This window comes from Eschrichtius robustus, chromosome 13, assembly GCF_028021215.1.
Source record: "Eschrichtius robustus isolate mEscRob2 chromosome 13, mEscRob2.pri, whole genome shotgun sequence".
NCBI classification, from domain to species: domain Eukaryota; kingdom Metazoa; phylum Chordata; class Mammalia; order Artiodactyla; family Eschrichtiidae; genus Eschrichtius; species Eschrichtius robustus.
In genome coordinates, this window is record NC_090836.1 from 80,646,354 (window position 1) to 80,660,946 (window position 14,593).

Genomic DNA, 14,593 nt, shown 5'->3' on the forward strand with positions numbered 1-14,593 from the left:
AGTAAACCAGACCACATCATTCTACTCCTCTCCTTAAAATTCTTTAAATATCATCCGTCTGCATTTAGGCTTAAATCTAAATTTCTTAACATGGGCAAGAAGGTCCTATATAGAACTTGGTCCTTCATTCCACTTTCCCCACCCCTTATGCACCCCACTCTGCTTCAACTCTGATATCTTCTCTCTGTTTCTCACACAGGCCAAGCCTGTTCCTGCCTCAGGGCCTTCGCATTTGATCTTCCTCAGCCTGCAGCACTTTCCCTGAAACTTTGCATAACTGACTTCTTTTCATCGAGTAATTCACAGTTCAAATGTCAACTCCTTAGAAACGTCTTCCCTGCCCACACACGCTAAAATGGCTTCACTGCCTGATTCACTCCCCTTTCTGTAACAGAGAAGAACAAACCTCACTCCATACTGACCTATTCCTTTAGCTCTAAACTTTGTGCTCTGTTGCCTGTGCTTAAGTCATGCTGGCTCTGATCCTTTTGTAAAAGAATGTTGCCTATAGTCTGAAATATACAGGATAGCCCATTCCCAAGGCTCTGACCTTTAAAGGTATAACACTTTCCCACTCATATAGAGATAAAAAGTTGCAGAACAGAAAAAACATTTGTCTTGTTGAGGGTTTATAGGAACATTATGACCAGACCTACCAGGACAGCTGCAAGAACAAGGGATTCCAGCACCAAGAAGTCTGCAACAACCAGCCACACTTCCTCCCCTTTCAGTATAAAAGCAGCCTGAATTCTAACTCAGGTTAAGATGGTTCTTTGGGACACTAGTCCACCATCTTCTCAGTCTGCCGGCTTTCTGAATAAAGTTGCTGTTCCTTGTCCCAACACCTCGTCTCTGTTTATTGGCCTGTCTTGCGGCCAGCAGTACAAGCTTGGGCTTAGTAACTATTCCATTATCCTGCTTTATTTTCCTCACAGCACTCGTCACTCTGTAAAATTATTTGAATATTTGTTTACTTCTGTACTGTCAAATTTCTCAACTAGAATGCATTCTCCAAGAGAACAAGGCTCTTAGCTGTCATCTGCCCTCTGTACTCCTAGAGCTCAGAACAGTGCCTACACGTAGTAGATGTCTAATACGTATGCCTTAAGGTGGTGGTGGGTGCTTAAAGTATAAATTGCTGAGCTCCAGTCCTAGAGGCTCTGATATAATAGGACTGAGGTAGAGCCCAGAAATCTGCATTTCTAGCGAGCATTCATCGCTTCCATCCTAAAGCAGGTGATATGCAAATCTCATTTTAAAGTACTCTGGTCAATGCCCTCCATCTCCAAATCTAGATTCTCCACCTAACACACCTTACTGAGGCCTACAGATCCTATCCCAGCTGCCTTCCTTAAGAACCCCAGTGGCACTCAAAGTAAAAGGAGGTTGCTGACCCCTAAATTTGGAGTTTAAACAAGTAGCCCCACCAATTTCCATTTCTGCTGCTCCACTGATGCCAGGCATGCCAACTAGCTGGCCAGCCTGGCTGGAATCCTATTCTCCCCAAAAACACCTGAGCAGGTTTGGACTCACTCCAAAGGTAAGCCAGGTAAATTTCCGTGTCAGCTCACTAACAGACTTTCCAGAGGCAGCTGGGGCCAATTCACACTTGCTCTTCATATATTCATGCCAAACACCACCCACCCCCACCAAACAGAACACCTAATAATCTGGCATCATCTGCAAAACAACAGGCCAGAGTTCCTGTTGAAGCAACCCAGCCCCTGAGAGAAAGAAATCTTTGGAAGGGCCACTCAGGTGACCAAATTAATGGGCACATACATACCTTAGTAACAAGGCAACCCCCAAACTCCAAGCCAGAGAAATTCACAGGCTCTGGTGAGAGTCTTACTCTGCTTTTCCCATTTCCTCTCTCAGCCTCGTCTCTTCAGAAAACACCCAACACCCTTTCTTTGGCACATAAACTGTCATCACGGTTGGCCTTAGGAGGTCTGGGGAAATGTCATGGATATCTACCTGGATCTCCTTGAGTTTCCTCCACCCTCTTCTCCCTATAAGTGCCGAGATCCCGCGTTTGATTAAAGCAGCCTCTGTCCCCAAGATTAAAATCCAGCCGCATATTGGTACTGGTAACTCATGAAACCACCAACACGTTCGTGTCAGTCAGCTCCCTCAGACAGGCAAGATCAAGCTGTGCAGGACCTGTGCGCGCGTGCTCTCGGGGCGGACAACAAACATCACCAACCTCAGGCTGTCCCTTGAGGTGGAATAAACCCTGCAGTTCAGCCTGTAGATTGGAGTTTTTCCACTAAGGGCTCTGGCTGGAGGGGAAAGGGTGTGCGCAGGGCCCTCACACCTGCCGTTTGGGAAGGAGCCGCTGCCGAGGGCGCCCCCAGCCCAGGCGCAGGGCGGGGAGCCGGCCTCCGGGCCTCGGCGCGGGTTCCGGTCGGCGAGCAGCGAGCGCCTGCCTCCCTCGCGCCGAGGGAGTGACTCGAGTTCACACTGCCCTGCGCCTAACAAACGCCAGAAGCGAGCGCGTGTCTAGAGGCGAGGGGTGACGACCACCTCCCCGAAACTCATACCCACGCCACTGCGCTGTCACCCGCCCGACTCTGGGGCCCGCCCCTCCCTGGAGTGTGCGCCGCGGGAGCCCGACCCGCGCCCGCCCGCAAAGTTTACGAGGCTCCCGAGGGAGGAGCGAGGCGCCGAGCTCAGAACGCAGTGGCGAGCCGAGCCGGCTCGGGGGGCGCGCGGGAAGGGGCTCCCCCCGCAAACCAGAGGCGCGGGGTGCGGGGGGGAACAGCCCACCGCGGCCCCGGGGAGGCGCGAGCAGAGCCCCGACGTGTCCGCGCCGCCGCAGGTGACAAATGAGCCCCATGCCCTCGGGAGGGGAGAGACGCCAGGGCCCCCTGTAGCCCGCCGACACCGTCCTTAGGGCGCCTCCCCCCACGCCCAGACCACGGCCGCGGCCCCGCGAGACCGGCCGCCCAGCCCTCAGCCCTTCCCACCCGGTTCCCCCGCGAGGCTCTCGCATCGCTCCCGGCGGCCCCGAGCCGGGCTGGAGGGGAGCGCTCTCACGCTCGCCGGCCCCCTCCCGCCTTCGAGGCGGGGCGCACTCACCCTCCGCATGGTGCCGGGACGGCCCGGGTCGGGTTCGGCGGCGCGGGCGCGAAGCGGAGGGTCGGGCGCGGCACACGGCCGGCCAGGGAGTGTCGCGCTGCCCCCTCCTGCACACGCGTGCGCCGCGGCCGGCGAGCAGGCGGCGGCCTCCGCGGGGGCGGGGCGGGGGCACGCCGACCGCAGGGTCCTCGGGTCCGCCCCGCCGCGGGCCGAGCTCGGGCGCCTTCCTCCCCCGTCGCGGCGTTCCCACCTTCCCGAGCAGCTTCGCCCCTCTCCTCACCCGGAGAGGAGCCGATCCCCACGGCCACCCCAGCGCTGGGAGACGGTTGGAGTTGAACGTCCACCCTGCGGGGCACCCAGTTTGAGGAGCAAGAGGGGATTGTGGAGAACGGAGGCGGGAGTTCTCACCGCTCTGAGAGGATTGATACTTCTGTTCTCCCCGATGGATGGGAGGATGCCTGCTGGTGTCCCATTCTACTTTATAGATTCAGCGACTGTCTTCTGGAAGTCCTGAGCATTCATAAACCTTTTGGGGGGAGGGTTGGGGTGAGAGTTAGGAGTGGGAGACAGCAGATCAACCCGCGGCAGGAGGAAAGACAACCTCTCGGAACAAAGATGGTCTAGTTTTGTCCAGACGAACGAGCTCAGTGGGGGAAGGGGTCTGCGTCCTCTTACGGAAGAACCCACAGGTCTTCCTGGCAAACCCCTGCCTGCAAAGCTTCCTCTTCACACACAGTCTCCCCATGCCCACTCCAACTTCTCCAAACAACAGGGAAAGCCCATCCCTAAATGCTAATGCTGCTGGGTAAAGGATGAGGGAGAGGAGATATATTCCTCCTGATCATGAAAACACAACACACCTTGAGCCAGGGTATGCAGGATCCAAATCCTCAAGGATAAAAGTAGGATGGAATGATGTGTGAGGGTCTTCGGGAAGAAACCTGGCCTTTCTCTTTGGGGCTTCTACTGCTGAGCAAAGTAAATCAAAGCACAGAATGCAAGGCAGCCTGAATTCAATATAGAAAAAAATATCCCTTGTTTACCAAAAGATCCTTTGAAAAGCATACAAAGACGCTTGTGTTTTCAAACCGGGCTGTGCCAGGTAAACAGGCAGACAGCAGTAGGAAGGCTTGTGCTGGGTAAACACTTGTGAGAATGTTTCAGCTTTTACGTTGCCTGGCTGCCAATTATTCTGGCAGATCACCACTTACCACTGTCAAAGATATACTGTTATAATTTTCTAACATTGATAGCGTGTCAGCAGCACTATAGAGACCAAATATTAAACAGACTAAGTACTTTTATGATCAAATGAATAAAAATATTTTGTCTGGATTTCTCTTGGGTGCCTACCAGCGCAGCTGAGAGTAGGGGTGACTGATGTAGTAGGAGAAAAAGTAAAGGAAGGAAATTAATGAAATCTGCTCACCCCCTTTTTACTTTAATTTATGACCTGCATACATAAATACATGGGTTTTTTGCTCCCTTGATTTGAATCCCTTCAGATTGGTCTTTGATGTTTTGCCTTTGGGGAAGTAACAGTTGCAGCAAGTGTACTTACTTATGCACCATGGGCTTTACCTATGTTACCACTTACAATCCATACAAACCTATGAAGTGTACTATGATTTTATGGTTTTTTAGAGAGAGCTACTAAGGCTCAGAGAGGGTAAGTAATTTGTCCAAGGTCACACAGCTTGTTAGTGGCACAGTCAGGATTTGAACTCAGGCTGTCTGACTCCAGGACCCATCCACTTAATTCCCATGCTTTACTGCCCTCCTGTGCTCTGCTTCACATAAAAGGTATAGCAGTGAAAAGTGTTATTCAAAGTAAATATATGAGTTCTTGTCATAGATCAAATTAGTTGCTTCCCATCTCTGTGCCTTGGCTTCCTCATCTGTAAGATGAGAACTTGGACTAAATGGATATGTTAAAGACCTATCCAGAAGTAAAGTTTTAGTTTTAGAGTATTACCATGTGAATATTTTGTGCTCAGCATTGTGGGAAATCTTAACCTGGAGGAACAGTGTTAGTAACTTCATTGGTTTGTATAATATCTCACCACAGCCCCTTGTTTTACACTGCTTATGCTGCTTTCTACAACACCACCTCTCTCTCCTCCTTCTAGTGAATGTTCTTTCCTTTGTGAATGCAATTTCTAATCCAATTAATGTTAATTTCTTACTAAAGTTGAATAACACTCCTGGTGTGAGGGGGGGGAAGTTTCAGCTAAGTAATTGTTAGGGTGATCTTCGAGCATTAGTTAGCCAGAATAATTTTTAAACTCCTTTCAGAAACCGACAATTATTCAGCTGTATCAAATAAATGACAACATATCAGATGCTAATGGAACATAGTCATACTGCTCATCTATGGAAATCCCCGTCTCCAATACTATCATTAACTAACTTGAAGAACCAATTTAGCAGTGGAAGTAGATTGAATCAGATTTTCCTCTTTTTTGTGGGGGAGGGTGAAGAGGAGGGTCTTTATTTCCTTTATATATTTAAAGTATCTTAAAAGTGTTTGAATGATAAGTTATATCACTAGTTCGTATTATCACACCTCCATTAATCTTCTAAACTCAGATGTATTACTATTTGTTTCCTTGAAAACCACCAAATATTTGAGAATATAGTATATTTTTCCCCCATTTTCTTTTTCTCAATTGTGTAACAATATCTCCACCAGTCACAAACAGTGATATTTAGCCCTCTTGATCTTCAGGCCAGATTTTTAGGTCCTCATCTTAAATACAGCAGAAAATGTACTAGGATTAGCAGGTCAACTTAACTTCTTTCATTATTTATTAACGTAGATAGGTATTTGATATAAAATTGGGCAAAAATGAATCAGTTTATAATTTCACATACATAGTAAATGAGAAATGAATAATTTGTCTATTTTTTGTAGATAAGAAATGTTACCAACTAGCATAACTTCTTACCAGCCTGTCACCCTCCATTTGGAAATTCATTAGTAATGGAATATTGTTTTTCTTTGCCAATGTTCTTAAATCAGAACCCTTCAGAAGGCATCTATTAAATACCTACTGTGAAGGACATACATTATTGGTTGAATCAATCTATATTTCCCTGAAACAGATCAAGAATAATTTCAAGGAAAAGATATGGTCACAACTACATATATTGAATACTTCATATGCCCCAGGCACCATGACAAGCCATTTTACATATATCAGTCTGTTTCATCCTCACGAAACCCTACCAGATAGTTGTTATTATGTCCATGTGATAGGTTAGGAAACTAAGGTTTATCGTGATTAAACACCTTCCATAGGTTGCATGGCTAATAAGTAGTGCAGATCTAACCCAGATCTGTCTAACTCCAGAGCCTATGAGATTAACCAGTGCCAGGCGGATGCTAATGTATCAAAGACTCTTCTCTCTCTCTTGAACTTCTTCAAAGCGCAGGAAATGTGAGCCAAGAATTTTACATCCAGTAAAACTGACTTTCAAGTATTTATACTAGAATAGAATGGAGTTAACTAAGAAAGGGTTCTTGAAGAAGATGAGTCCTTGTCTTTTAAAAAAAGTACAAGATTTGAATTAAAAGAGTGAAGAATATTCTTGATAGGGGACAGCAGAATGGCCAACAAGCTGGAGGTGGTGACAGTAAAACAAAACAAAACAAAACAAAACAGATCTCCTAGGGAGTCCTGGGGCACATGACTGGGGAGGTATGCCTGGCGGCCAGTTAATAAGAGGCTGGGGATACTCATCAGGGTACGATTATACACATTCCCTCCATTTTTATTTGCATTATCACAATCACTCAAAAATATCCATTTATTTTGCTGTAGAAGGTCTACATGGTTGCTATGCCATTGTTTTTCTTCTTGCCCTTGTCAAGCCCTATTTGACTTCTCTGAGCCACAACCTAGGAATTGGGCACTCCATTCAGTTTTTTTTTTTTTTGGTGGCCTGAGGATACATGGATGGATAGTGGGGAAGAGGTTACCTGGAGCTGTGTGTAGCCTTTGTTGGAGGAATTTGATTCTGCTCTCTTCTCTGAGGTTCTGTACAGGGTTCATTCCCTAACAGGTATTTAAAAAGACAAAATTCACCCACACTCCCACCCCTGATACTGTTTACAAATTTCCATATCCTTTCCTAGTCTCAGCCGAAATGCATATCTGCTTGCAATCTGTTTACATGGCTTTCTCTTCTGCTAGACTCCTTTAGACACGGCTCCTTAAAGAAGGAAGGGACTGTCTTAATAATTCTTACATCTCTACAGCCTATCACAGAATAGGCCCACAAAACAGGTACTCAGTACATGTTTAACAGATGAATGAATGATGTTAAAACCATATTGGGGGCTTCCCTGGTGGCGCAGTGGTTAAGAATCCGCCTGCCAATGCAGGGGACATGGGTTCAAGCCCTGGTCTGGGAAGATCCCACATGCCGCGGAGCAACTGGGCCCGTGAGCCACAACTACTGAGCCTGCGCGTCTGGAGCCTGTGCTCCACAACAAGAGAGGCCGCAACAGTGAGAGGCCCGCGCACCGCAATGAAGAGTGGCCCCCTGCTCGCCGCAACTAGAGAAAGCCCTCGCACAGAAATGAAGACCCAACACAGCCAAAAATAAAAATAAATAAATAAATAAAATTTTTTAAAAAACAAACAAACAAAAAACCATATTGGGACTTCCCTGGTGGCACAGTGGTTAAGAATCCGCCTGCCAATGCAGGGGACAGCGGTTCGAGCCCTGGTCCGGGAAGATCTCACATGCCGCGGAGCAACTAAGCCTGTGCACCACAACTACTGAGCCTGTGCTCTAGAGCCCGTGCTCCTCAACAAGAGAAGCCACTGCAGTGAGAAGCCTGCACACCGCAATGAAGAGTAGCTCCTGCTCGCCACAACTAGAGAAAGCTCGCATGCAGCAACGAAGACCCAACACAGCCAAAAATTAATTAATTTACTAATTAATTTAAAAAATACACATATTGTAGCCTGCTCCTTTCCATCAACAAAAAGTTTTCTATATTTTTACATGGCCTTAATAATTACCTTTATTGCTGCTTATATGGACATCTCATTGATATATTTTATCATTTAACCACCCCTTCAAGTTGTCATTTGAGTTGTTTCTACTCTTTAGAAATTCTTTGTGAGTTAGTAGGTAGGGACATGACTTGATATAAACAAAGATTTAGAGGAGGATAATATGAATGTGGTTGGTCAAATGGTCCAGTTGTAGGGAGGCCAGTTAAGAAGCTCACTTCAGTCACACAAAATGGTGCTGATGAGGTGGCCAAGGCCAGGATTAGAATGGTGGTTGTAGAAATGGAAAGGGAGAAACAGTTTCTGCATCTACTGCTAAAGCTGGAAAGATGTAATCATGGGTTTATCCCTATTTGGGGCTAAATATATGACAGACACTGGGGACATTGTTCTGTGTTGAAGGGCATTGTTTTAGCACCACGGACAGCTCCTGGGTTGCCAGGCAGGGGCTCTGGGTGGTATGGGGCCATTATCGCTGTCTGATGGCTCCTTTTAATAAAAAGCAATAAATAACATTGATCACATACTCAGTGAAAGCTTTACATGCATTAAGGTATTTAATTGTCACAAGGAAGCAGGCACAGAAAGGACCCCTAAAGTCAGACGGATGGCAAGTAAGGCAGAGCTAATTTCTGAACCTAGGTGTTCTGGCTCCAAAATCTATTACACCATATTGTAAAAGAAAATTACAATTAAGTATGATAAATTATATGGCAGAAAAATCACAAAAGAGGGATATCTGAACTACACAGTGAAGGAAAAGGAAGGGAGGAGTATTCTGGGAAATTTTCCCAGAGAAGAGAACTCTGAAACTAAGTTTTGAAGGATGAATGGGATTTAACTAGAGAAGATAGCTAATAGGCTACCTGAAGCCCTGTGTTGAGAAGGGTTCCGAGGCCAAATCCAAGCTCAGCAAAAAGCCTCCTGTGATCAATTAATGAATGAGGTACAGAATGATAGGAGACCTGAGCTAGGAAGGTATGTGGGCCAAATAATGAAGGACCTTGAATGTAAGTTAAGAAGGTTACACATTTTCCCTAAAAGCTATGAGAAACCACCAAAGAGTTTTAAGAAAGATGTGGCAGGATAAAATTTGCATTTTAGGAAAAGCATCCTAAGATGTCCTAATACCTAATATAATGAACAAAAACTAGCTCAGAGGGAAGGCAACACGTTCATCCTAGATAAGGTGGGAATAGGGGCAAAGAGACCTCATCCACTCTATAATAGTTAACAAAAAGATCTGATTGGAGCCGCCTTTATTAAACAAGCATGAGATGAAAAGAAATTACATGGTGACCATGTAAATATGGTACAAACAAGGGAGGGATGGGGAGGAAGGAAGGTTAATAGGTGAACTATGAAGAAACCAGTCTGGAAGAAAACATAACACCAAGATACAGGAGATCCCCAGGGAGTGCACTGCACAAAAAGGCCTTAATAAGAAAATGAATCTGAGAAAATAAGATCTCAAAATTGAGATGATAAAATGACAGAGGGAGAATAAAGAGATTTCAGAGCTAAGGAAATGAATCAAGAACTGAAACAACACCATTATATATCTAATACATAAATTAGAAATGCCAAAGTAACAGGAAAGACATGATTGAAAATTGAATTAATGGCATGGATAAAAGGCTTGAGATAATTATGGCAAATACAAAGGGAAAACGCAGAGGGAGTAAAGCAATTAGGGAGAAGATAATAAGAAGATAATAAGAGAACCAAGATACAATCAAACATAAGGATAATTGGTATCCCTAACTGCTGTATAAAATCTAATAAATGCAACAAAATATTCATTCAGAAACACAATACAGGGACGTTTTTCCTAAAATGAAGGAAGAACTGAATCTGCAGAGGAAATTTTCCACTGTATACCAAGGGAAAAAAACTGCTTTGAACAAACATCAAGATATAGCCTGGTTGTTACTAATTTTCTAGGGGAAATTATTATTTAGACATTGGGCAGAAAAGGCAAATCATCCATGGAGGTGGAGGTGGGTAGGGGTGGAATCAAGCTGGATACAAACATTTCCAAACAGCTTCAATGCCAGAAGACAATAAAACAATGTCTAGAGAGTTTGGAGAGAAAAAAGTATGACCTAGGAATATTACACCTAGCCACAGGTAGATTCTCATGCATGAAAGAACAGAGTAAAATACCCATGAGTCTTTCTTAAAAAAAAAAAAATCTAACCAATCAGGACCAAGAAATGAATTTTTAAAAAAGAATCAGGAACAGAAGACACCAAGGTAAGAATTAAAAGTAAAAGAGCCTGGGACTTCCCTGGTGGCACAGTGGTTAAGATGCTGCGCTCCCAACACAGGGGGCCCCGGTTTGATCCCTGGTCTGGGAACTAGGTCCCACGTGCGTGCTGCAAATAAGAGTTCACATGCCACAACTAAGGAGCCAGAGAGCCGCAACCAAGTCCAGACGCAAGCAAATAAATAAATATTTTTTAAAAAATTGTGGCTGGTTCTAATTGAGATGTGCTAAGTAAAAAATACACAATGGATTTTCAAAAAAACAAAGTAAAAGAGCCTGATGATGGACAGGTAAGCTATTTACATACAGAACTAAGACAAAGAACTGATGGAATTCTAGCTATGGAACAAAACGTAGATGTTACGAATACTGACAAAGTAAAAATAATAGAAAGATTTTACAAATCAGGAGGTGGGAGAAGGAGAGAGGGAAGAAGTAAAATGCTAATTACCTCATCTTTCACCTGCAGGGAACCAACTGCCATCATCTAAAATTGAAGCATAAATCAAGAGAAATATTGTAACTACAACTTCTTAATGATTTCCTAAAATTCAACTTCTTAATGATTTCCTAACTTTTTTCTTAACCTCAGGAATGTCTTATAAAACACTTCTCCCATGGTGGGGGTAAAAAGTTATCTGAAACTGAATTACTTCAGTTTAATTTTAGTTTTTTCTTCTGTAAAAGTCAAACTTAAATTCAGTACTTCAATTAAAATAACTTTGGTAAATAATCATAAAATACTCTCTCTCCATCCGTCTGTCTGTCTCTCTCTCATCTTCCAGCTTTATATATAAATAAAAGAGACCTTGAATTATGTTATTATTTCTGGGTGGTGAGATGTTTTTCCAGTTTTATTGACATATAATTGACATATAACACTGTATTAGTTTAAGGTGTACAACATATTGATTTTATATATATATATTGCAAAATGATTATCACAATAAGTTTAGATAACACCACCTCACATAGTTATAATGGCATGATTTCCTTCTTTTATGGGTGGTGAGATTTTGAGGAATGTGCTGCTTTTATTCTGTATTGCGTGAAATTTTTGGTAAGGAACAGGTATTTTTATTTTAAAATAATTACCTTTTTATCATAAATGAATATGGCTGCTCTATATGACTGGACATGGAAAGATGTCCATGACATATTGCTGAGTGAAAATATTGCCGGTTTCAAAACTGTATCTGCAGTATATTGTCATTTAGGTAAAACCTACATAACATACGTGCTAATATAAAAGTCTGAAAAGACAAACACCAAAATGTTAACAGTATTTATCTCTGAAGTTGGGATAAAGAATTAAGAGAAGGGCTTATAATTTCAGTATCATTTAAAAAATCTTTTTAATTGAAAATGAAACACAGATACAAACACAAACAAAAAGCAAATGTGCAGCTTTTTAAGTTACTAAGGCAAACATTCTTGTAACCACCACCCAAGTCAACAAATATAACCTTGTCAGTAACCCAGAAACCCCTCTGATGCCCCATCCCCTTTCCTCCCCACAAAAAATTAATATTATCCTGACTTTTAAAGTACTAATATCCATACATTTCTTTATGGTTTTATCACTCAAGTACACATGTTCTTAAAAACACTTTGATGTGTTGTTTGTCTCTTTTTTTTTTTTTTAGAATTTTAAGTCACTACAACAGTCGCCTCTTTTATTTATTTATTTATTTATTTTAGGCTGTGTTGGGTCTTCGTTTCTGTGCGAGGGCTTTCTCCAGTTGCGGCAAGCGGGGGCCACTCTTCATCGCGGTGCGCGGGCCTCTCACTATCGCGGCCTCTCTTGTTGAGGAGCACAGGCTCCAGATGCGCAGGCTCAGTAATTGTGGCTCACGGGCCCAGTTGCTCCGCGGCATGTGGGATCCTCCCAGGCCAGGGCCCGAACCCGTGTCCCCCGCGTTATCAGGCAGACTCTCAACCACTGCGCCACCAGGGAAGCCCTGTTTGTCTCTTTTAATCTACAGATTCCTCCTCCATTCCTTTCTTTTCCTACATCGGTTGAAAAACCCTGGGGCATTTGTCTTGAGTTTTCCACAGTCTGGATTTGGCTGCTTGCACATTATGGTGCACTTTAATTTGTTCCTCTGTCCTCTGTATTTCCTACAGAATGGCAACTGGATCCACTTTCTCTTTGGCAAGACTACAGGTGGTATTGCGCTTTTATCAAGAGGCATAGCATGTCTGCTTGTCTCTCTTTGGGTGATGTTAGCAGCAATTGATCAATACCTCAATCCGTTGACTTTATAAGGACTGCAAAATATTTCTACATACCTCAATAAAAATAATAACTATTAAAAAAAAAAAAAAGATTTCTGGGGAATTCCCTGGCGTTCCAGTAGTTAGGGCTCCACGCTTCCACTGCAGGGGGCACAGGTTCGATTCCTGGTGGGGGAACTAAGATCCCACAAAAAGGTTTCTAGTTCTACGTTTCTTTCTCATCCATTAATTGAAATGCTTTTATATAGAGATAATTTCCCCCATTGGTTACCCAGTGTTACAATTTATACAGAAAAGGCAAGATAATTGTTTGACTCTGCTTTCTTTAGCAGTTCTCAAGATAATGAATTGGTTCCCTATCATCTTCTGAAAGTAATAACTTATTTTTTAATATTTATATGAATTATTGGTTAAACATATTTGGTGGATTTTAATCAATTGCAATTATTATCCTTTCTGAAGGCTCAAATTGTCTCATCTCTGGCCAGTAAGAGCCTCTTCAATTCAGCTTCTGAGATTTTTTTTTTTTTTTTTGCCATGTCCCTAGAAGTATTTGATACCTTCCTCGCTATCAGGTATGACAGAATGTTCCAGGCTCAACTGGTACATTTTCTGTCCCAGATAGGAATCAGCTATTTCTCTGAGACTTAACCATTTCTCCAAGAAGCCTTAATTTAATTGAGTGGTAAACTGTATTTCAAGACCACAATATTGGTACTAGGTATGCTCCATGTTTCTGCCTTGCTCACAAATTTTAGGCCTCTGGATGTATATGATTTATATATAGCCTTAGAGTCTTAGCTCTGTCCCCTGAAGAGGCCTAAAATCTATATACAATCTATAGACTACAGGCTATATATACATAAGTCATGTAGACTAAAGACTCTCTCTCCGCTTAACTCTGGGCTTTTTTTCCCTTCTCTACTGTCTACCTCCACAGTTTCTCTTCAAGGCAATGTCCTATCCTGAAAAGGATCCCTGGCCTGGTCAGTTCTGAGAATCTGTAAAGGTTACACTGTTCCAGCTCTTTCCACTTTTACTGCGAACCCACTCCATTCTCCTGCTACTGGAGTTGGCGGATCTCTTCCCCCTCTTTCCCCGTTACAGCTGCTGTTCTCAGATTAGCCTGCCATGCTTTCCAGTGAACATCTGTTGACTGGGATTCTCCTGCTCTTAGATCCATCAGATTTCCCCCTGCTTTCTCTGCACAGATGTTGATACCATGCAGGTCTTCGTGTTCACAGGTTTTGGATTTAGCCATCTAGTTTCTCTATCTGTCTGTATGTGGCAATTCAGAGAAATTTCAAAAACTATACTGCAGCTATCATTATCCCAGCTCATTTTATTTTACTATATTTTTACTAAGGCTATGTTTAGGCCATTATGTTTTCTGGGGGAAAAAAGCAACAATATTTCCATTTGGGGAAGGAAGAAAAAAAACAGGTAAGTCTGACAGCATTGTACTGTTTGGCTTTGGGGGAATTAAACAGATACAATTAGCTGGTATGCACTAGTACAGCTGTACCATTGTTAAAATATTTAAATACTTCCATTTCAACTAGTAAGTACCACTATTCCAACCCCGAGTTCTCCTACCTTGAATGTTCCTTCCCTATGTCCCCCAGATCTGAAGAGTTAATGTCTGTTACAGGCAGGGTTCTTCAGGATCCTGTTCCAGCTCACCGGCTGGTTGGTCAGTGTCCAGGCTGCACTGTTGGTTAAATATCTTGACTATGACCTCTGGGCAGGCTACACAGTATGTGGGAGATGAGAGAGAGGATGACAAGGGTGTGTGCCTCAGCTGAATAATTCAACCAGTATGTCTTAAGCATTTCTTATGTGCTACGCACTATGCTAGGCCAAGAGGGTAAAAAGACAATAAGACAAAGTTCATGCCATTGAGGAGCCCACAATGTACTGTGCCCTGGGGCCACTGAGAGGATGCCAGTTTTGCCATATTGGGGTACAGACTTCAGTC

At 43.5% G+C, this 14,593-nt stretch overlaps 1 protein-coding gene across 1 annotated transcript in view; it reads right to left on the bottom strand.

Annotated features, from left to right (window-relative positions):
• TMCC3 (transmembrane and coiled-coil domain family 3) overlaps window positions 1-14,593 on the bottom strand; it is a 329,301-nt gene that overhangs the window by 301,996 nt on the left and 12,712 nt on the right. The window lies entirely within an intron of this gene.